The sequence below is a fragment of the Panthera uncia genome, chromosome C2, assembly GCF_023721935.1.
Source record: "Panthera uncia isolate 11264 chromosome C2, Puncia_PCG_1.0, whole genome shotgun sequence".
Taxonomy (NCBI): Eukaryota; Metazoa; Chordata; class Mammalia; order Carnivora; family Felidae; genus Panthera; species Panthera uncia.
Window position 1 is genome coordinate 12909759 of NC_064810.1, and position 21527 is coordinate 12931285.

Here is a 21527-nt window from a genome sequence, read left to right on the forward strand (position 1 = left end):
TTTGAACATTGTTTTAAAGTTTTAGAAAACACTGCCATTGGCTTGTCTTTTAATTCCTTAATGTACCCCGTAACAAAACAAATCAATGGAATAAAACAAGGAACAACTTCCTTTGGATTCCTCATCTGTGAGACGTTGAGGTTGAAGCCAGTCATTCCTGAAGGTCTTTCTAGCTTCCAGCATCCTGCATCTGATTTTATGAACCAAAAGTGTAAAAGGGGAATGGGAGGCATCCCTAAGAGTTCCGATGCACCAGCTGGCAAAATGGCTGTAGGTGACCTGTTGTTGGCTGGTTTTTGTTGTTCGTTTATAGACTTTGTTTATTTTTACTTTTTTAAAGTTCATTTATTTTGAGAGAGAAGGAATGAGTGAGGGAGGGGCAGAGAGAGGGGGAGACACAGAATCTGAAGCAGGCTCCTGGCCCCGAGCTGTCAGCACAGAGCCCAGTGCAGGGCTCTAACTCACGAACCGGGGAGATCATGATGTGAGCTGAAATCAGACACTCAACCAACTGAGCCACTCAGACACCCCTGGAGTTTATTATGTTTTAGAGCAGTTTTAGGTTCACATTAAAATTGAGCAGAAAGTTCAGAGAGAGTTTCTATATCCCTCCTGTCCCCACACATACACAGTCTCCCTTGTTATCAACATCCCCCCTGGAGTGTACATTTGTTACATTTGATGACCCTACATTGATGCATGATTGTTACCCAGAGTCCATAGTTCATATTCAAGTTCACTCTTGGTGTTGTAGATTCTGGGTTTGGACAAATGTGTCCAAACATGTCCAATGATGTGTATCTCCCATTAAAATATAGTTCCACTGCCCTAAAAATCCTCTGTGCTCTGTCTATACATTTCTCCCTCCTCCTTTGCCCCTGGTAACCACTCATCTTTTACTGTCTCCATAGTTTAGCCTTATCTAGAATGTCATACAGTTGGATTGCGGTTGGCTTTGAGGAAGCTGACGTCACCTTTGAGAGTCTCTCCCCGCTATTTCCTGGCCTTCTGCTGTGGTTGCCTCTGGATTGGGATTTTAGAGTCGGAAGGATTGATAAGGCTCTCCAACCCACGAATCTTGTCTGTGACACCGTGGCTGAAGAATGTTACCTGAGCCTTTGTTGTGGTTTCCATTATGGAGCCAAGGGAAGAACAGACACCCTGTATCAGAGAGTCCGGGTTCCATCCCCTGTGCCGACTCCTGATTAGCTAGTTGACCTTGGTCAAGCCACTTCCCTCTCTGAGGCTGACCCTATCTGATCCCTCTGTGGAGTGATGTCGGAGCAGTGCGTGCTCCCAGGTTGTAGGGGTGACATGGATACAAGGTGGGCTGGCCTTTGTTAAGCCCCAAAGGAAGGCACAAAAGTACATCTAAAGAGCCTGGACAGCCTTGAGCTTGGCTGAGCAAGTGAATTGTTACAAAGTTGTTTACTGCAGGGAATGGAGGTTGCCTCCCTGACACTTCCGCTGATGGCGATTCTTCTGCCCCCCACGTGCCCCCCGCTGTCCCGGGTCGGGGGAGTAAGTCCACCCCCCAACCTGTAACCACTTACTGTCGGCTGTCATGCCTCCCCCATCTTTTTTTTTTTTTTTTTTAATTTTTTTTTTTAACGTTTATTTATTTTTGAGACAGAGAGAGACAGAGCATGAATGGGGGAGGGTCAGAGAGAGGGAGACACAGAATCTGAAACAGGCTCCAGGCTCTGAGCTGTCAGCACAGAGCCCAACGCGGGGCTCGAACTCACAGACCGTGAGATCATGACCTGAGCCGAAGTTGGCCGCCCAACCGACTGAGCCACCCAGGCGCCCCATGCCTCCCCCATCTTACTCCAGAAGCTCTTTTCAGGCCAAACTCTGCTCCTTCATCTGTCCTTTGCAGCACATGGATTCTTTTGTTCTGTGAACACCCGATTCAACACGGGCAAATTTCAGTGTAGACAAGTCAAATGGGCTGAGTCGTATCCCCCCCCCCCCCCCCGCAATTCATGTTGAAGTCCTAAGCCCTGTGCCTTAGAATTTGACTGAATTTGGAGACCAGGTTTTTAAGGAGGTGACTAAGTTAGAATGAGGCTATTACGGTGGACCTAATCCAGTATGAGTCGTGTCCTTATGAAGAAGAGGGAATGTGGACACGCAAGGAGGCGCCATGATGCTTGAGCACAGAGGGAAGACCATGCGAGGGTGGAGTGGGAAGGCGGCCGTCGGCCAGCCAAGGAGCGAGGCCTCGGAAGAGACCCACCTGCCAGTGCCTCCATCTTGGACTTCTGGCCTCCAGAACTGTGGGAACAGAAATTTCTGTTGTTGAAGCCACTCAGTTTGTGGTGTTTTGTTATGACAGCCCTTGAAAACTAGTCCAGGAAGGTAATGTAGTTTTATCCCCACTTTCCCGCCCCTTTGCATCGGTGTCTTCCTGCAGCCCCTTCTGTGCTTTCCTTATTGAGCTTTTCTGAGGGAATTAATGGGACTTGCAGGTCAAAGGCCGTCCTTCAGTTTATACTCTCTTCTGGGTAAAGAATGAGTGGCCATTTTTTAATAAAGTAAGTAATTAATTATATAAATGACTTTTATGACTATGACCATTATGCTTGGCTACCTTTTCTCTTTAAGTTTTTTCTTTCTTTCTTTTTTTTTTCTTTTTAAAATGTTTATTTATTTTGAGAGAGACAGCTCTAGTTGGGGAGGGGTAGAGAGAGAGGGAGAAAGAGAATCCTAAGCAGACTCCATACTCGGTGTGGAACCCGACATGGGTGGGGCTTGATCTTACAAACTGTGAGATCATGACCTGAGCCAATATCGAGTTGAACATATAACCGACTGAGCCACTCAGGCACCCCAGAAGTTTTTTATTTTTATTTATTTTGAGAAAGAAATAGAGAGCAAGCGGGTGAGGGACAGAGAGAGACGCAGACAGAATCCCAAGCAGGCTTCCCGCTGTCAGCGCGGAGCCCGATGAGGGGCTTGAACTCACGAACCCTGAGATGGTGACCTGAGCTGAAATCAAGAGTCGGACGCTTCACTGAGCCACCCAGGTGCCCCTATGCTGACTACCTTTTATAGATCCTTTTCTTTGTGCTGGGATCTTTACACTTTATCATTAAAAAAAAAAAATCTCTGCAGATGGGTATTGTTATCCCATTTTACAGATGAGAAAGTGGGGAAGCGAGCCAGCAGATGGCATGAGCAAAGCCATGTGGTGTGGGTTTTGTGGATCCCCGAAAACTACGCTCATCAGCTGATGACAGCACCGGGGTGGCTCTCGGGGGGGGCTGAGATTGCTGATTCCCCCACCCCCCTTCAAGGCCACTACATTACCCACCCCTCTACTGGGCAGTCCAGTCTGCCCACGTGACCCTATGCGCCCGAGCAGACTGTTTATTGTGGAATAACCAACCCATTCTCTTTTCTCCTCTCGTTTAACACATCCAATGGCTCGGAGTAGTCTGTCAAAGGTATTTTATTTAGGCAAGGCCGTTTAAGAATGGCAGAAATTTCCTGTTGAGAGGTTTTATATATGTGGTGTGTGTGTGCTCCTGAAGGCAAATGGATGTTTAAGTGTGTGTGAGGCGACGTTCAGCAGGCTCCGGAAGTCTGGGGACCACTTAGGTCTGTAACCCTCACTCTCGCACCAGCTGTCCCGCTCTGCGAGGCCTTCTGGGTTTCCCATTTATGGGCCCTTTTATTGTTATGACACCTGTTTAAATCTGGTGTTTCCATTCCGGGAGGCCTGCTAGGTGGCTGCCTCGAGCGGCCGTGCCGGGTTCGACGTATGCAGGCCGCAAGCCTGCTCCCCCTGTCACTTCTTGTGGAAAATCCATTTTTGGTGTTTCGTTTCAGTTAAGAAAAGCATAGAAATCTTTCCGGGACCCCCTCCCCCCTTCCTGCTTGCAGCTAAAATTTCAGCCTGTGACAGTGGAGGCCAAATCTCTCTCGAAACAAAGGCAGCACTAATCAAAACGTTGTGATATGCACGTTTCTTATGGGAAAAAAAGATGATCTCTTAGAGCGTGTCACATGGACTTTGTTCCGTGAAATCCCATGACGTTACATTTGCATGGCACCCGCATCCTGTGTCATCACCCTTAGAATTATCGATATTGTCGGCGAGGAGAGCTTTGCTGTAGACGCAGGGGGATCTCACCCGCGTTTTGCAGAGAGGAAGCTGGTTATCAACATTTGTGTATATACGTGCTTATTTAGGGAAATGGCAACACAACACACATACAGAAAAGCGTGCATTATTGGAAGCGTCTGATTGGATGGATTCTTATGAACGACATACCCGTGTAAGCGGCGCTCAGATCCAGAACCTGCTGAGAACTCAGAACCTTCCTGTGGTCCCTTCCTGTGAGAACGCCCCGAAAGGCAGCCCCAGGCCTGACTTGTAACACCACGGCTTGAGCTTCACCCTTGATAATCATGGTAATCAATAAGGATAATGATTTTTCGTCCCGTGTTTTGGATACGCTTTGTGTTTCTGCCTTCCCGTGGTTTCCGATAGATGCCCTGATAAAGTATACACGAAGGTAACTACTTTTCTTGGTCTCTTGTGAATCCTCGCTGTATCGCTTTATGTAAGTAAAGGTGTGTATTCTGATTTTTGCACTCTCCAGGAAGACAGCATCCCATCCTTGCTTCTCTACACCTTCCTCTACAATGTCCCTTCGTCTCCCCATTAAGTCCTACTGTCCCTGCCACTGGTCTTATGTAGTGAGTTGGGTGGTGTCCCCCAAACTCATGTCTGCTAGGACCTCAGGATGTGACCTGGCTTGGAAGCAGGGTCTTGGCAGATGCAGTTTATTAAGAAGAGGTCATGTGGGAGTCAGCTGGGCCCGAAACCTGATGATTCAGATTCAGAGACATGACACGATGGGAGGGGGCTGGAGTGATGCAGGCAGAAATTGAGATGATGTGCCCACAAGCTGTGATTGCAGGAGCCACCAGAAGGTGGACGAGATGGGGAAGGGGCCCTCCCTGGAGCCTCCAGTTGGAGCACAGCCCTGCCCACATCTTTGTTTTAGACTTGTCTCCAGAACGGTACCCACGTTTCCAGTGTTTGACATCATTTGGTGTGTGCTGCTTTGTTACAGCAGCTCCCGCTGACTGATACACTCTACTTACCCTCTCTCCTGGCTGCATATCACTGCCTCCTCCCTGTCGCTGCATCTCCTCCATGGAGGTCAGCCATCCGTCTTAACATGTCTGATCACGTCAGTCCTGGTTTACAACCTGAGTTTCCCTCATTATTCATTGGGTGAAGCCCAAGCTTCTTGATCTGGCATATGTGTCCTGTTCTGCCCCTTCTTTTTTTTTCTTTAAGTTTATATTTTGAGAGAGAGCACGCATGCGTGCAAGCGGGAGAGGGACAGAGAGAGACAGGGAGAGAGAATCTTAAGCAAGCTCCACGCTCCGCTTGGAGCCCGATGTGGGGCTTGATCCCACAACCCTGGCATTATGACCTGAGCTGAAATCAAGAGTTGGACTCTTAACTGACGGAGCCATTCAGGTGCCCACTGCTCTGCCCCTTCCGCCTCACCTCTCGCTCGCCCCAGCCTTGCTGACTCAACCCCGAAGTGGACACAGATTGGCAGCCACCAACGGGGTGGCTGAGTCTGGATTGAAGAGTGCCAGATGTGACTTTGAATTTGATGTACGTAGCTGGCTCTTCTGGGCTCCAGTGGTCCTCGACTGTCCTCGTTACTCTGCTCGGAAGTTCTTGCATTTAAACTACCTTCCTGGCCGCCAACGTGGTCCACGTTACAACCTCCACTCACAAGTCCACAAACATAACATGCTCCCACATGTGCAGCTGCAGGGCTGTTGTGGTTGCAGTGCTCGGTTTGCACGGTCTGCTTGTCCACTTATTCACAGAATGACCTTGCTCCATGCCTCAGTTTTCTTATCTGTCAAATGGGGATAACAATAGTACCCACCTGCTAGGGCTGTCGTGAGGAGTAAATGAGTTAATTCCTGTAGATGTTTCCAATGGGCTTGGCACCCAGTAAGAAGCTCAAAAAGTGTTGGCCCCAAACTTCTGAGTAGCATTTTCTCCCCTTCGGGTCTATTCTTGCTTACTTTTTAAGGTTCAGTGCAAGCACCATTATCTCTTGAAAGCTTTCCAAGATCCTCTCTGTTGCCATAATCACCCGTTGTCTTCTTTTTTTTTTTTTTTTTTTTTTTTTTTTTTTTTAATTTATTTTTGGGACAGAGAGAGACAGAGCATGAACGGGGGAGGGTCAGAGAGAGAGGGAGACACAGAATCGGAAACAGGCTCCAGGCTCCGAGCCATCAGCCCAGAGCCTGACGCGGGGCTCGAACTCACGGACCGCGAGATCGTGACCTGGCTGAAGTCGGACGCTTAACCGACTGCGCCACCCAGGCGCCCCATCCGTTGTCTTCTTTTAATCCGTTCGTGTGTCTCTTTTCATTGGGGCCCCAGGAGGTCTTGAGGGCAGGTCCATTCTAGATTCTGTTCTGGAAGCCTTTGCTTGCTCGGAAGAGAATAAGTAATGATCTGAGTGTCTTCCCAACTATGGGGATGTGCCCGGGCTGGACCTCAGACTCTCCTGTCAGCTGCAAATGCTTGTCTGGTGGCTGTTGTGGTCCCATGGGGACATGTGGAGAGTCTGAACCCCGAAAGAGATCAGGGCAATAGGAAGGGAAAAAAGACTTGGGTGGAGAAGCAGCCGTCAGGCTGACTTGACAGTTAAAGGGACCTGCAGTGGGCACCTGGGTGGCTCAGTCAGTTAAGCATCCGATTTCAGCTCAGGTCATGATCTCACGGTTCAAGAGTTCTAGCCCCGCATCAGGCTCTCTGCTGTCAGGACAGAACCTGCATCAGATCCTGTGTCCCCCCCTCCCTCTCTCTGTCCCTCCCTGGCTTGTGTGCTCTCTTTCTCTCTCAAAAATAAATAAACATTAAGCAAGAAAAGGGACCTGCCATGATCCCAGAGCTCCCATGGGATCTGATAGCCAGGGGTCTCTGGGGAGAGGGGGGAGGGGTGGGGAGTGGGCACACTTACTACCCAATCCACAGTGCCTCAAATGGGGTCATTTTCCCACTAAGCAAATGGGGTCATTTTCCCACTCAGCTTCACAAAGCTCAATTTCGATACCTTTCATGAATTTTAATCAGAGTATTGAAATAACTTTCTTCTAAGGTGATATGAGAAAAAATTGGGTTAGCGAGAACTTCCTGGATCAACTTAGAGCAACAAAGACCCTGAGTAAAAACTGTCAAACGTGGCAGATACGCTAACAGTGATGATTCCTTTAGGGTTCGTGGGGTGCTGGAGACTTGGTGATGGGCAGGTAGAAGTGAAGATTCTGAAGTGCTGATTTTGGATTCTTTGGTTTATCCTGGAACTTGGAACAGGGCACGTCATGAACGCAGGGACTCAGTTTCCTGTAGTTAAAGATGTCTGCTCTCTCAGTGCAGGCACTGAGATTTAACGATCATTTATTTATTTACCTATTTATTTATTTTTTAATGACTTTCTAATAAGGCGTGGGGCTCCACAAAAGACAACGTCCCCTGGCCAGAGTGTAGGGGGCTTAGATGTTACTAGTGAGTTTGGACACATTTTGTGTAAGCCCTTAGCATTTGTGTTTGTTTGTTTGTTTGTTTGTTTGTTTGTTTTTTACTTAGGAGGTAATATTTTGTGTTTTCTATCATATTGAGGGTGTTGGTTTTGGATCTGAAACTCAGGACCCTGGAGAGGCTCTCCCGATTCCAGGCAGTTCTTTCCAAAAGACTGGAGGGCATCTTTGTCCCTTGAAAGCGCTGTGAAAAGCAAAGCTTAGCATGTCCTGGAATTGGGCATTTAGAATCTCAGGAATCCCTCACACTTCAGAAGTTCTGTATCAAGCCTCGTTTCCTCCTGGCTACGTGTATAGTCAGAGGGTCTCTAGCTCTACTGCCCACTCTGGTGACCGCCAGCCACATGTGGCTGCCGAGCCCTTGAAATGTCTGAATTAGGATGTGTTGGACACGTGAACTACAGATCAGATTTCGAAGACTTAGTAAGAAAGACTTAGTAAGAAAAATCTCAACAGCTTCTCAAAAAAAATTTTTTTTTAAAGTAGAAATTCTTGGGGCTCCTGGGTGGCTCAGTTGGCTGAATGTCGGACTTCAGCTCAGGTCATGATCTCACCGTTGGTGAGTTCAAGTCCTGCGTCGCGCTGTGTGCTGACAGCTCAGAGCCTGGAGCCTGCCTCGGATTCTGTGTCTCCTCTCTGTCTGACCCTCCCCCGCTCACATTTTCTCTCTCTCTCTCTCTCTCTCTTTCTCTCTCAAAAATAAATAAACATTAACATTTTTTTTTAAAAAGGAGAAATTCTTCTTTGCTTTTAGTTTAATTTTTTTATGTAAACAATCTCTATGCCCAGTGTGGGACTCGAACTCACCACCCTGAGATCAAGAGCTACGTGCTCCACTGACTGAGCCAGCCAGGTGCCCCTCAATAACTTTTATATTGATTATATGTTGAAATAATATTAATGATATATTGGGTTGAATAATATCGGTTATTGTATTTAATTTTACCTTTTTTTTTTTTTTTTACTTTTTTTTAAATGTAGCTACTACAAAATTTGAAGCGATGTTTTTATTGGATAGCCTTGCTCTGGACAATGACCGCCCACTTATTTTCCTGGGGTAACTTGCAAGAGTGGGTGAGTTATCTCTTATTTTAGGAATCTCTTAGCTCTGATGGGCCTTGCAAAGCATGTTGGAAGCGAGGGTTTGGGGAAAATGACAAACAGGGGGGAGCCACTTCCGAAACAACGAGTTTTCCTAACTAGCTCATTGGAAAGACAGAAGGATTTTCTCTGCAGCAAAATTAATTTGGGCAAAGTTGGACGATCGAGTAGACATGGTATTAGCACCTACTATGAGTAATCATAGGGCCCCAAATTTCATTGTTTGACTCCCCTTTAAAAGCTTAAGAATAAAGAAATGAGAGTAGTCCCCCACGAGAGTTTAGGAAAAATGAATCAGGAGTGTGTAAGCTGTAGCATAGCGAAGGAGAGGAGACATCCCGTATCAAGGTGAGATTTCATATGCTGGTTTGTCGTCTCCATAATAATGCGTCAGTGCTGGGCTGTTTGGGTGGGGGCATCCGAGACCGAGCCTGGTTTAGTTGGGCCAGAGGGAGGTTTCCATGAAACCTCTACTCTTGCTCCTTGGCCAGAGTAATGCGTTAGCCCTAGCATCATTAAAGGGCTCTGCAGGAGAATGAATGATAGGCCTGTTCGCCAGGCTTGCTGTCGGTTTCGCGTTTGTTTCCCTTGCTGCTGGTTGCTGATTTGTTTCTCCCGATGGATGCCAAAATCCTTGCCATGAGAGATCTTGTTTCCTTTTTCTAAACTCCTGTATTGTTGTGGCGCCTGGCGGGCTCAGTCGGTGGAGCCTGCGACTCTTGATCTTGGGGTTGTGAGTTTGAGCCCCACGTTGGGTGTAGAGATGACTTAAACAAACCAACAAACAAAACTCCTGTGTTGTTGCACATAATACGCACCGTCACTTGGTGTTTGTTAGTTGATACAGTTAGTGGCTAATAAAAAAACCCCAAAACCAGACCGTCCTCTTTCCTCCCCTCCTGCCCTCCTTCCCCTTCTGGCCCTACTTTCTCCATTTCATCTATGCTCTTTCCTTCCCTCCATTTCGTTACTGCTTTTTATTAATTTTTTTTCCCTCTAAGGTATGGGTTACATAGAGAAGTCCTGAAGAATGTGTGTTTAACTGGCCGGTCCGTGCCCTTTCTTTTTCTAATAAAGCCTGGCCTTAACTGAGTGTCACTTTAGTGTTTTCTTTGACCACCTCTGCCCTTCCTTGGGCACGGTCTCCTCACACAGGTGGCCCTGGGGGGTGGAGGGCCCTCACGTGGTACCCAGTGGCTGGCTCAGCACAGACTTGCCTTGGACAAGGGCCAGGCCTGGGGCTGGAGCTGGGCAAACACCGTTCCACCGGGAGCTGATTGGATGGAGGCCCAGGGTGGAGTACCCATGGGCTCAATGGAGGCCTGGTTTTACTTAAGATATTCCAAAGAGTGAAGGGGGAAGTAAACAGTCTGCTAATTAAATCTGTAGGTGGCCGTAAATTCAGAGGTGTTGCAAAGCCCTCTGCACACATCGAGGACGTTGGGAAAACACAAAGAGCCGTAGAAAGGTGAGGCAAGGCTTGGGGAGATGAGATTCCGCCTGGAAAAGTACAAGCCGCCATCTGGAGAGCAATTAGCCATGGTAGTGTGCTCCGTGGGGCGTAAGTCAGTGGCGCTGTGATTGACTTGGAGCCAGAACTGTTAAGTCCTGTTTCTTGTTCTTGATAGTTAGTAGTAATCATTTATTTTTTTTAACCCCTAAATGTATTGCATAGGAATCAAGCCAGTCCCACTATACTCTGTGTTTGTAAGGCTTGGCCTGAAGGGTGAGCAGATAAGAAAGAAGTGTGTTCCTCAAATTACTTGCCCTCTGCTTATGTTTCCTTTGGCTGTGTACCCCTAGTGTGGCCAGGGGGCCGGGATCTTAGAGGTTCGTTCTGAGGACTGGAAGCATGGCTGGCCAGCTGGTGGGGGCAGGCGCCTGCTTGGTGTGGATCGTAAGGCACCTTGCTTCTGGGTGGGTGTAAGTCCACCGGGAGGGCACGTGCAGTTGGTCTCAGGGGCACCCCTCGGTTTATAGGTTTATAGATCTGCCTCAGCCTTTGTGGCCTTGCTTCTTCCTAGGATCCCCATAATCATACAAATATGCTTGTAGTGCTCTGCACTGACTTCCATTGGCCAGTTTGAAAAACTAAACCTAGTGATGGGAGACACGATTGCCTTGAGGGTGAAGAGCTGGTTTTTGGTGTTAGATCTCTCTGTTCAAGTCTCTGGGCAATCTTGACCACCTTGCTTCATTTCTTAGCTGCCATTTCCTTATCTGTTAAATGGCAACCATAGGGTTGAGGAGGTATTCTAGATGGAGAACTTTGCTCAGTAGGGAACTTCAGCTGGATAACCATTCGCCGTCCTTGAAGTAAGTGCAGGTCATGTTCAAGACCTTTTCCGTATGAGTTCAGAGGAGACCCTCCCAGGTGAGGTCGTCCTGGAAGGTGGCACTGAACAGTGGACAAGAGCCATGAGAGCAAGGATGCATCCGGTCCTGCCGTGCTCGTGCTTGGACAGGACCTAAGTTCACTTGTGAGTTTCCTGATGTGGTTGCTTGAACGCCAAGTTATCCTCTTGCCTTCTGACGTGCTAGAGTAAATAAACGTTTGCAGAGAATTTACAAAAGCAATGATTGCAGCCAGTAAACCATGTGATGGTCATGATGGAGACTGGGGGGGTGGTGGCGGTCACAGAAGGTTTGGATCTTGCCTGTGAGAGCATCTTGCATTGTCTCTTGTGGACGTTCCTCCGAGAAGGAAGGGGCACGACCCAGCCTTTCTCTGGAGTTGGAGGAGGAAGATGGCCAGGTTGGAGGTGTCGGGCTTACTGTGCATAAACACATGTCTGCGTGTGCCGCTTTGCAGTGACTGTGACTCTCTGTGTTTGAGGAAGGACTTCTGGGGAGAAGGGCGGGGCTGCTGGGTGACCTGATTTGTTCCCTCTGTTCCCTTCTGGCCTAGACTGGGCAGGTAGCCCTGACCCACAAGGTCTTAAACTGCCCGAAAGGAAATCCATTTGCTGATAGGGAAGATACACTTAGAGATAAAGAAGAGAATGTTTTGTTACAGCTTCCTCCTCAGCCTGCCTCCAGAGCTGGTGACTGGACCATTCTTTCTGGGTTCCTGAAATCTCATCCTTGGAACTCAAACCCCGACCATAATTACCCTGGTGACTGTCTCCTAATTGTTTTATCTGCCTTCATTTTCTCTTCCCTTCCCAGTGGGACCGAGGAGCCTTTGAGGACAGGCCTCAAGACCTCTCTTTATTTTCCACCACACGGGCTCCCTAAAAACCTGGCTGAAGGATTTAAGAGGTGTTTCATTTCTATAACTTTTTTACTTATTTATTTTTAAAAGCCTATTTATTTATTTTGAGAGATAGAGGGAGAGAGAGTGTGTGTGTGAGGGGAAAGGGGCAGAGATAGAGAGGGAGAGAGAGCATCCCAAGCAGGCTCCATGCTGTCAGCACAGAGCCCGATGGAGGGCTCGAACCCACAAACTGGGAGATCATGACCTGAGTTGAAATCAAGAGTTAGATACTCAACCAACTGAGCCACCCAGGTGCCCTTAAGATTTTTTTTTAATGTTTATTTTACTTATTGAGAGAGAGAGAGAGGAAGAGAGAATCCCAAGTAGGCTCAGCACTGTCAATGCAGAGCCTGACTTGGGGCTCGATATCAGGAACCGTGAGATCATGACCTGAGCCAAAATCAAGTTGGACGCTTAATGGACTGAGCCACCCAGGCGCCCCACATGTTTATTACTTAAATAATGAATTGTTTGTAGTTAAAAAAAAAATTTTTTTTTTTAATGTTTATTTTTGAGAGAGAGAGAGAGACCGAGTGTGAGCAGAGGAGTGGCAGAGAGAGAGGGAGACACGGAATCCGAAGCAGGCTCCAGGCTCTGAGCTGTCAGCACAGAGCCCGGTGCGCGGCTCGAAGTCACAGACTGTGAGATCATGACCTGAGCCGGAGTCGGACGCTTAACCGTCTGAGCCACCCAGCCGCCCCTAGATTGTTTGTTGTTTAAATTGCCTCTGTCGGGAGTCTGTAGGACTCTATTTTTAGCGCTTTCCACTAGGCCTTGCAACTATGGCACTGCTTCTTGCAAAGTTGAGGTGGGTGAGAGGCCTTCCCTGAGGGTCTAATAACCTGGGTCTCCCTCAGCCCCCCTGCCAAAACTTGCTTTCTAGAACATGCCTGGGTGTCAGCATGAACGAGTTCCAGTGAGTATGATGATGAGCTGTAGCTCATGGTGAGGCAAGGAAGCCCCAGCTGCTGGGTCTGCAGGGGTGACTGCCTCTGGGCAAGAGTGTGTTAAATTGATTCTCTGAGCTGCAGCCCACCTCTCAGGTGTCAGCTCCTAAGTGGGTGGCCCTGGCGTCTTTGGGAGTTCTTGGAAGCCTGACAGAAGACCAGGAAACAGAGACCACAAGCTTTTGAGAATCCCACAGATATGCTGTGAGGGTAAAGTATGTGATGATCTATGTGACCCCCCCCCCCCCCAGACTTACTGAAGGATTCCTTCATGTGGGTATTGGAGTGGTGTGTAAGACTGGGAAGCATTAATATCTTATTTTATTTTTACTATTTATGTGTGTATGTATGTATGCATTTATTTATTTAGTTTTAGTTTTTAAATTAATCTCTACACCCAATGTGGGGCTTGAACTCACAACCCTGAGATCAAGAGTCATATACTTTACTGACTGAGCCAGTCTGGTGCCCCTATATTGTTTTATTTTTCATTTCATTTTATTTATTTTTTAAATACTTGTGGGGAATCTTTATTTATTTGGAGAGAGAATGGGTGGAAGTGAGCAAGGTGCAGAGAGAGAGAGAGAGAGAGAAGGAGAGAGAGAAGCAGGGCTCACCTGAAGGGGGTGGGGTGGGGCTTGTGCTCACCGGATTCGGGCCTCAAACTCAACAAACCATGAGATCATGACCTGAGCTGAAGTTGGACATTTAATCGACTGAGTCCCCTGGGTGCCCCGTGATTCTTTTTCTTTTCACAATGACGTAAAAGATTTAGAAGGTCATTAATTTGTCGAATGAACTCAGCTGGTGGAGCCCCTGGCCACAGACAAATAGTTACATATAAGCTGGACCAGAAGTGTCCACCGTGCAGTATGTGTTCATCAGAGTCAGTAGAAACAGGTGATTGGGCTTGTGCTCTCTGCTCTTTACGCCTCTACTTACCTCTTGTCCTTCCCTCCTTAGTCCGCTGTTGTGGGTTCCTGATCGTGTTTGGTTATTTGTCTGCTCAAAGCCAGTGGTGCTGTGTGGGAGCACATATCTGCTAGCCAGGCCCTAACAGGAAAGCATGGCTGTGAGTGCCTGGGTGATGAGGCCAGGTGAACCAGGTTCAAAGTCACCAGGTGATGAGGCCAGGTGAACCAGGTTCAAAGCAAGTATGTTCACTTGGGTGGGGTATTTAACATCTGCCCCCCCCCCCCCCGTTCTTCTTGTGCAAGATGAGGGGGGGATAATGAGCCCCTCATGTAGGGTTAATAGCACAGACTAGCATCAGACTGCCTGCGTTTGAATTCTGGCCCCACTGCTGCGGCTTCATAACTTTGAGCAAGTCACTTGACTCTGCCTCAGTTGGTGAATCTGCAAAATAGGATGCAAATAGTTTTTCATCGGAATGTTGGGAGGAGTAAATGGCTCATATGATAGACGTTTAGAATAGGGGCAAGGCAGACACCAAGTCTGTGTAACTTTTTGGTTTAATGAACTACCTATAGGGACATTACATAATAAAATGAACATAAAACACTTGGGCATAGTATGGGCTCAAAACACTTTCTAATTAGATTTTCCATTTTCCTGTTTCCAAGCTCTCAGGGTCCCAAGCATCACCAGCAAATGAAGGGAAGGCTTGGTGCTCCTGTGTCTAGCAAGGAGGACAGAGCATTGGCCTTGGAGTTAGAATTGACTTTTGAGTTCTGGTTCTGGCATACACTAGCCATGGAATGTGATCCTGTCTTGGCTTTTTTGTCATCTGAGCGATGGGGATCATGAGGCCTGGAGGGTAAGCTGGGTATGCATTATTATCTCTGCTTTATTGAGGACCAGACTGGGCTTCAGAGATTTGCCCACAGTCACACAGTTCGGGAAGAGCTCACTGAGGCTCACAAGCCCTTCAGACTGTGTCCGGGATTGTCCAGGAGTCCTCCTTTATTTCATCATGCTGCTGCTCTGAAATGGTGTTCTTTTTCTCTTAATTTCCAAGTCCAGACACCTTCCTTCAAGGAGTCGTAACTGGGTGCTTCATATGACTTGACCTCAGTTGAGAAGTTCTGCTGCTTGGATCAATGCATTGGCTTCTTTTCAATCTCTTTTAATGGCACTATTTGGGATTTCTCCTGTAAAAGCATGGACCTATTTAACTATTCAGCTCATTAAACTATAGTTAGTGAACACTGCACCTAATAAAGTTTCAGGGGGCCCTATTCTATGTCTTGGTCTGCCTGTGTTCTTTGATGACATTTGTAAAGAGGAAATCCATGCAGCAAGATGTTTCGTTTGATTCCTTCTCTTTGCAGGTGTTTTGGTAGGGCGTGAGAAGTTGAAAAGAGCAGTCTTGGGTGCCATGACAAAGCCGTCTGTAGCCCTGAAGGATGACGGTCCATCGAGAGTGATTGAGACTGTACAGAACTTCCTTTTACAGATAGTCAGTGAATTACAGATTTGGTGGTTGTAGCTTAAACGCTGGTCATGTTGAAATACTGGGTGATATTAGTTATCAGGATGGAGAAACAAAATGTTAAAATGTTATTGAAATTGCTCAAATCAGAAGAAACTTGCCAGTCATCACCATTTTCGATTCTCTTTGTTTTCTGTCCACCCTACCACCTGTTTTCAACTCTTGATATTTATTGCCAGGGATCCCATTTGAATAAAACTATTTGCAAAGGGCAGCTTCAGTTGAAACGATGGGAGCCTAAGGCCCAGAAACAAAGACTCTCCTAGAACATACACAAGTATGTTTAATGATTTCATCCTGGGGACATGACAGATAATTTCTTTCTTTGTAAATTTATTTATTTATTTTGAGACCGAGAGGCGGAGGACAAGTGGGGGAGGGGCAGAGAGAAGGAGAGTCAGAACCTCAAGCAGACTTTGAGCCCTCAGTGGAAGGAAGCCCTGTGTGGGGCTCAAACTCACGAACCGTGAGATCGTGAGCAGCTGAGATCAAGAGTCGGATGCTTAACTGACTGCACCACCCAGGCTCCCCATGACAAGTAATTTCTTAACGATTAAAGTCCTTGCTCGCCTTTACTTCTTCAAGAGGCCCAATTGTGTACACGTGTTTTATGTCCTCATTTGTGATGTCAAAACCAAAGCTCACAGAGGTGAAGTAATTTGCCCAAGGTCACACCCGTAGCAAGTGCTGGAGCCTTAGCTTTTCTGGAATTTTAGAATATGATCTTTAAGAAAAACTCTAAAAACTATTTTCTAATTTAAATGAAGACTTCCAGCTTGATTTTTTTTCTTTCTTTCTTTTTTTTTTTAGCCAGCGTTTTGTGATTTCCAGTTATCTGACCTGAAAGTAGAAAGCCAGGATCATTACGAATTGTAGGATAAGTGTACTTTTTAGAGAAGGTGGTGGCGTTGAGGTCATTGAGAGTAAATGTGGCAATCTGTTCCACGTTAAGAAGTTCGGGAATAAACAAGCATAAAGCCACTTGATGTGTGAGTTCATATACTCGTGGAAGGAAAGGAAGCAGGCGTGGATCATTTATTAAGCACCTGCTCCATGGCAGGCTGTGCTCTTTCACTCGTGCTGTGTATATACCCCTGACGTTTGTAACGTTTGTAAGCCACGGGTCCTTTTCAGGATTTATTGTCACCATATGAAGCAGGTGTTGTTTCGCCTGTGGAAAAGGTGGCAGACGCCTGAAGGGTTTGTAATTGGTCTGGTGTGGGGAGTCAGTGGGTGAAGCCAGTCTTGAATTCAGCATCTGATTCCAAGACCAGCGTTCTTCCCCTGCCTCGCAGCTTATGTTACATAATGTTTCTTTATGTTTATATGCAATATAAATCTCTAATCGGACGTCTGGGAAGTGCTTTTGGCCAGCTTTGTTGCCTCAGCTGTCTGAAAGGAATGGCTTTCATAAACACAGAGCGGGAATTGGATTTTCACTTTGTGATAATTCATATTACAGAAGTGGGAAGGGCCATTACCCCGGGAATTCCGTTAATCCCTGAAGCTGTGGGTCTTGAATGAGTTGGTTTGCCCTGGACGGTCCCATTTTCCCCCCTCTTTTGATATTTAATGCCACGTATGCCTCTTTATAAAAAGAGAAATTTCATGAATGAAAATTTAGAACTCGAAAGAAGAAATGGAACCTCACCCTTAAACTCACTGATCTTAAATAGCTGTTGTTAGTATTTCTGTTTTTTTATTGTGGTAAAATACATGTAACAAGATTTACCATTTAAGCACTTGTAAGTGTCCAGGTGAGTGGCATTAATACACTCACATCGTTGTGCAGCTGTCTCCACCATCCGTCTCCACAGCTTTTTCCCCTTCCCAGACTAAACCTCCACACCCATCAAACACTAACTCCCCAACCCCCCGCTCCCCAAGTCCCTGACTGCCTCCATATGCTTTCTGTCTCTATGAGTTGACTGCTCTAGATATCTCATGGATGTGGAATCATACGGTATTTGTCCTTCTGTGATCGGCTCATTTCTCTTAGCGTAATGTCGTCAAGGTTCGTCCATGTTGTAGCCTGTCTGAATTTCCTTCCTTATTAAGGCTAATAATATTCCATTGTGTGGATATACTACATTTTGCTTATCCAGTCATCACATGATGGATGCTTGGGTTGTTTCCATATCTTAGCTATCGTGAGTAATGCTGCTACGAACATGGGTGTACTAGTTTCTTGAGTCCCTGCTTTCATTTCCTTTGTGTATACACCTAGAAGTGGAATTGCTGGGTCATATGCTAATTCTGTGTTGAATTTTTTTGAGGAACGGCCATGCTGTTTTCCACAGTGGCTACGCCATTTTGCGTTCCCACCAGCTGTGCTCAAGGGTTCCAGTCTCTCCACCTCTTTGCCATTTCTTGTTATTTTCTGTGTTTTATTAATGGCCATTCTAGTGGGAGTGGGGTGGTATCTCATTGTAGTTTTGGTTTGCATTTCCCTAATGATGAGTGTTGTTGAGCATCTTTTCATGTGCTTGTTGTTGGTATTTAACCAACTAGTACATCCTTCCAGGGTCTACCTTGGCATCTGTTTTTATTGCATGCATGTGATCGTGGTCCACACAAAAAACTATGTTCAGTATGTTGCATATTTTCCACCAACCATCATCATCAACAGGTTTAGTGTTGCAGTAAAGTGTGAAGGTTGGTTGGTTAGCTGGTTGGTTGGTTGGTTGATTTATTTATTTATTTATTTGAGAGAGATTGTGGGCAGGAGAGGGGCAGAGAGAGAGACAGAATCCCAAACGAGCTGTGAGCTGTCAACACGGAGCCCGATGCAGGACTTGAACTCACAAACCGTGAGATCATGACCTGAGCTCAGAACAAGAGTCAGACACTTAACTGACTGAGCCACCCAGGTTCCCCGTGAATGTATACTTTAAATTCAACTGATTGAGAATTCAATGGTAATTCCTACCACCCCAAATTAATTTCCTTAGGAAACCTGTGATCATTGGTTTCAGCAGCCCTCTGCTGGTAATACCACAGGGCCTTGTGCGTTGTGAATACTCTCCTGGGTTTCAAAGTGGAGGGTTCTGGGGTTTATTACGGAGGGAAGGGAGCCTTATGGCCAGTTACAACTTTTCTTGAGATGCTGATGCCCAGAGAACAGGGGGCAGCTTGTCTGTGATGTTATGACCAGGGAACTTGGACCCTTCAGTGAGCCGGTTAATTGCATTGCTTCAGTTTCTAAGAGGAAAACTGGGCTCTGGGATGAGCACACTCTTCTCCCCCATGGTGGTGTTCTCAACTTCCTCTTTTATTTGGAATCTGGAGAATGTTTTTCATAGAAACAATGTTACCGGGGTGACTGTTTCCCAGGTTACTTCTAAAGGCCAAGGGAACCCACATGTCGATTCGCTGGAGCCAGCACAGCATGTTGAGAAGATCAGATGGACAGAGTTTTCACCTGGCTTGCCCTGTGCCTGCAGTTGTGAGCTTGCTGCCCGTCCTGCTGAGCCCGAGCTTCCTTGTCCATTGGGTGGGGGTAATACCGGCCAGTGTGAGAAAAAGAAGTGATGAACGAGTGTGTTAGTTTCCTAAGCCACAGACTTGGTGGCTTAAAACAACACCAGTTGATTCTCTCCTAGTTCTGTAGGCCACAAGTCTAAAATCAGTTATCACTGGCTCAAAATCAGAATTGTTGGCAGGGCCACACCCCCTCCGAGGCTCTCAGGAGAACGTGTTCCTTGTCCCTTCCAGCTCTGGTGGCCGCCAGTGTTCCTTGGCTGGTGGCTGCGTCGCTCAGTCTCTGCCTCTGTGCTCACATTCCTGTCTTCCTTTCTCTGTGTCCTTCTCTTATATCTGTGAAGTCTCCCTCGGCCTCCATTTCATGTGGATGCGGGTGATTGCCTTTTGGTTAAGATCCTTAACTCCATCAGGGACACCTGGGTGGCTTGGTCAGTTAAGCGGCCAACTGTAGGTTTCAGCTCAGGTCATGATCTCATGGTTCGTGGGTTCGAGCCCCACATTGGGCTCCTGACAGTGTGGAGCCTGCTTGGGATTCTCCTTCTGCGCCCCGCACCAACCCCCCCCCCCCGCCCCTCCTCTGCTCATGCTCTCTCTCTCTCTCTCTCAGAATAAATAAATAAACTTCAAAAAAAAGATCCTTAATTCAGTTGTATTTTTTATCATACGAGGTTCTGGGGTTTAAGGTCTGGGTCTGTCTGGGGGGTACATTCCTTCTGGGATGAGGGAAAAAAGGTAATAGTGTTCTCCATCAGTGTTTTTATGTGATGGGATTGCCTGGAGATACTTGAGATCCAGCGATGGAGCAGGGAACTGTTTTGGCTTTAACTAAGCTCATGAGTGTTTAAGCCATTGGCTCAGTGCCTGGTACAGAAAGATGCCCCATATACACTAACTTAGCTTTCTGGGAATGTTCTGCTGTGCTGCCCTGACTCTCACTCCTTTCCATTCTGATTTCCTTTTGTCCTCCTCCTCCTCCTCCTTTTTTTCAAATCCTTTGTGGGTGCCAATAGTGTGATGGGTTTTGCAGAGTTGGGACTTGGGATCAGTGGCTCTGATGAGGCAAGAGGACGTCCTAGGAGATATGTTAATCACATTTAGGCAATTCCCTTCCTTGGTGAGCCTGTGGGGATGACTCAGCCCTACTGTTCCCATGGAGCCAGTGAAGACCCCTTTGAGGACATAAGCCGGTGTTGTTCCCAACATTTCCTGGGTGTCTTTTTTGCCTGCCCACGGCAGCTAACCTTGTACGATGGCCATGACCTGGAGCCTTGGATTCATTTTTCCCATGTCCCACGACAGTTCAGACCAACTCTGGTTTTATTCTACAGGATTCCTGGGTGTTGCCGCCATTGTGTGCCTGAACACAGAGGTGGAGGTTTGGTGGCCCGTAGTTCACACACAGCCCTTGCTGGTTCTGGAAGAGGTTCATTAGGTGAATTCAACAAGCTTGTGTTTCTGTGGTGCCTACCTTGTGCCAGGCTCTGAGGGGCTTCCAAAGATTGAGCCCTGAAGCTATGTAGGTAAAGTGTCGATTATGACTGTGGCAGTGGGTGCCAAGCTTGAGCAGGCGTCAGAACCACCTGGAGCTTGTTAAAGCACCAACTGCTGGCTCCTAGTTCCTGGGGTGGAGTGCCAGAATTTTGGTGCTGCTGGTTCGGGGACCACACTTGGAGAATCACCGTGTAGTGGGCTCATGGAAGACAGAGTACCTAACTCAACGCGGAGGTCAGGAAGGCTTCCCAGAGGTGGGGTTTTCCAGCTGGGCTTAGGATGGGTCTGATTTTCCTAAAATGGACGAAAGAGGACGGGGCATTTCGGGTATAAGGGGTGTGTGTGTGTGGCAAGGTAGGGAATGGAATGGTGGGTCATGATTTTGGAGGGGTTCCCTGTGGCTGGATTGTGAAGAAATGGGGAAAAATAGAGAACTAAGCGTAAGACTTTTTTTTTTTTTTTGGTTGGTCGAGGGCATGTGCATCTAGAGTTTCTGTAAACGTGTAGTTACGTCTCTGGAAAGCTAAGAAAGAGTGTCCTCCGGCAAAGGGTTGCCAAATCAGGCGAGGTCCTTCCGACTGTACCTTGTGTCGGGATGCTGAAGTGAGTTTGGAAACTACCTGTATGTGTGTGAAAGAAATAAGGAGAGCTGGAAGCAAGAAGCAATGGGATTCTATCTCCCTTTCCATCTCTCCCATCGTCCAACACAGGCTCTCTTCTTGGAACAAAGTTGGCTCTGTCTTGTGGTCCCACCCAGCTTCGGACTCCAGGAGGTCTGTTTCTTGCAAGGAGAGGGGCAGCTCAGCCACCCCGGCAGGGACACACCCATACCTGTAGACCCCAGCCGTTCAAATCCTGAAGGACTTAAGGATCATAGTTGTTTCAAAATTGAAATCAAGATGGGTTTTTATTTCCTTTCTGCCTTGTAACTTAACCATTTTCAGCCAGCCCTGAGCAGTTGGTGGCTCACCTTTAGAACCCCGGAAGCAAGAACCTGGAATTTGCAAATTCTCTCGTTCAACCAGTTTGGTTGGATAATTGCCTTTTCAGTTGAAAACAGTTTTTACTTTCTTTAGTCCTGGGTTTGCATTACCATTTGGGGCCAACAACTTTGGTTCTACAGTCTGTTCTTAATTTCAACTCTCAGATCGTGAGGTGGAAGGAATTGGGGAAGTGTGTGTGTGTGGGGGGGGGGGGGGGG

General features: G+C 47.1%; 1 long non-coding RNA gene across 4 annotated transcripts in view; it reads left to right on the forward strand.

Moving 5' to 3' along the window:
• LOC125920779 (uncharacterized) overlaps window positions 1–21527 on the forward strand; it is a 42229-nt gene that overhangs the window by 17382 nt on the left and 3320 nt on the right. For 2 of the 4 annotated variants that reach the window (XR_007457194.1, XR_007457195.1), the window contains exons 3-4: window positions 4198–4419; window positions 8578–9726. This is a non-coding gene — a long non-coding RNA (uncharacterized LOC125920779). Of the gene's footprint in view, window positions 1–4197; window positions 4420–8577; window positions 14395–21527 lie in introns of those variants that run through there. The other 2 variants (XR_007457196.1, XR_007457193.1) reach the window with 2 other exon arrangements.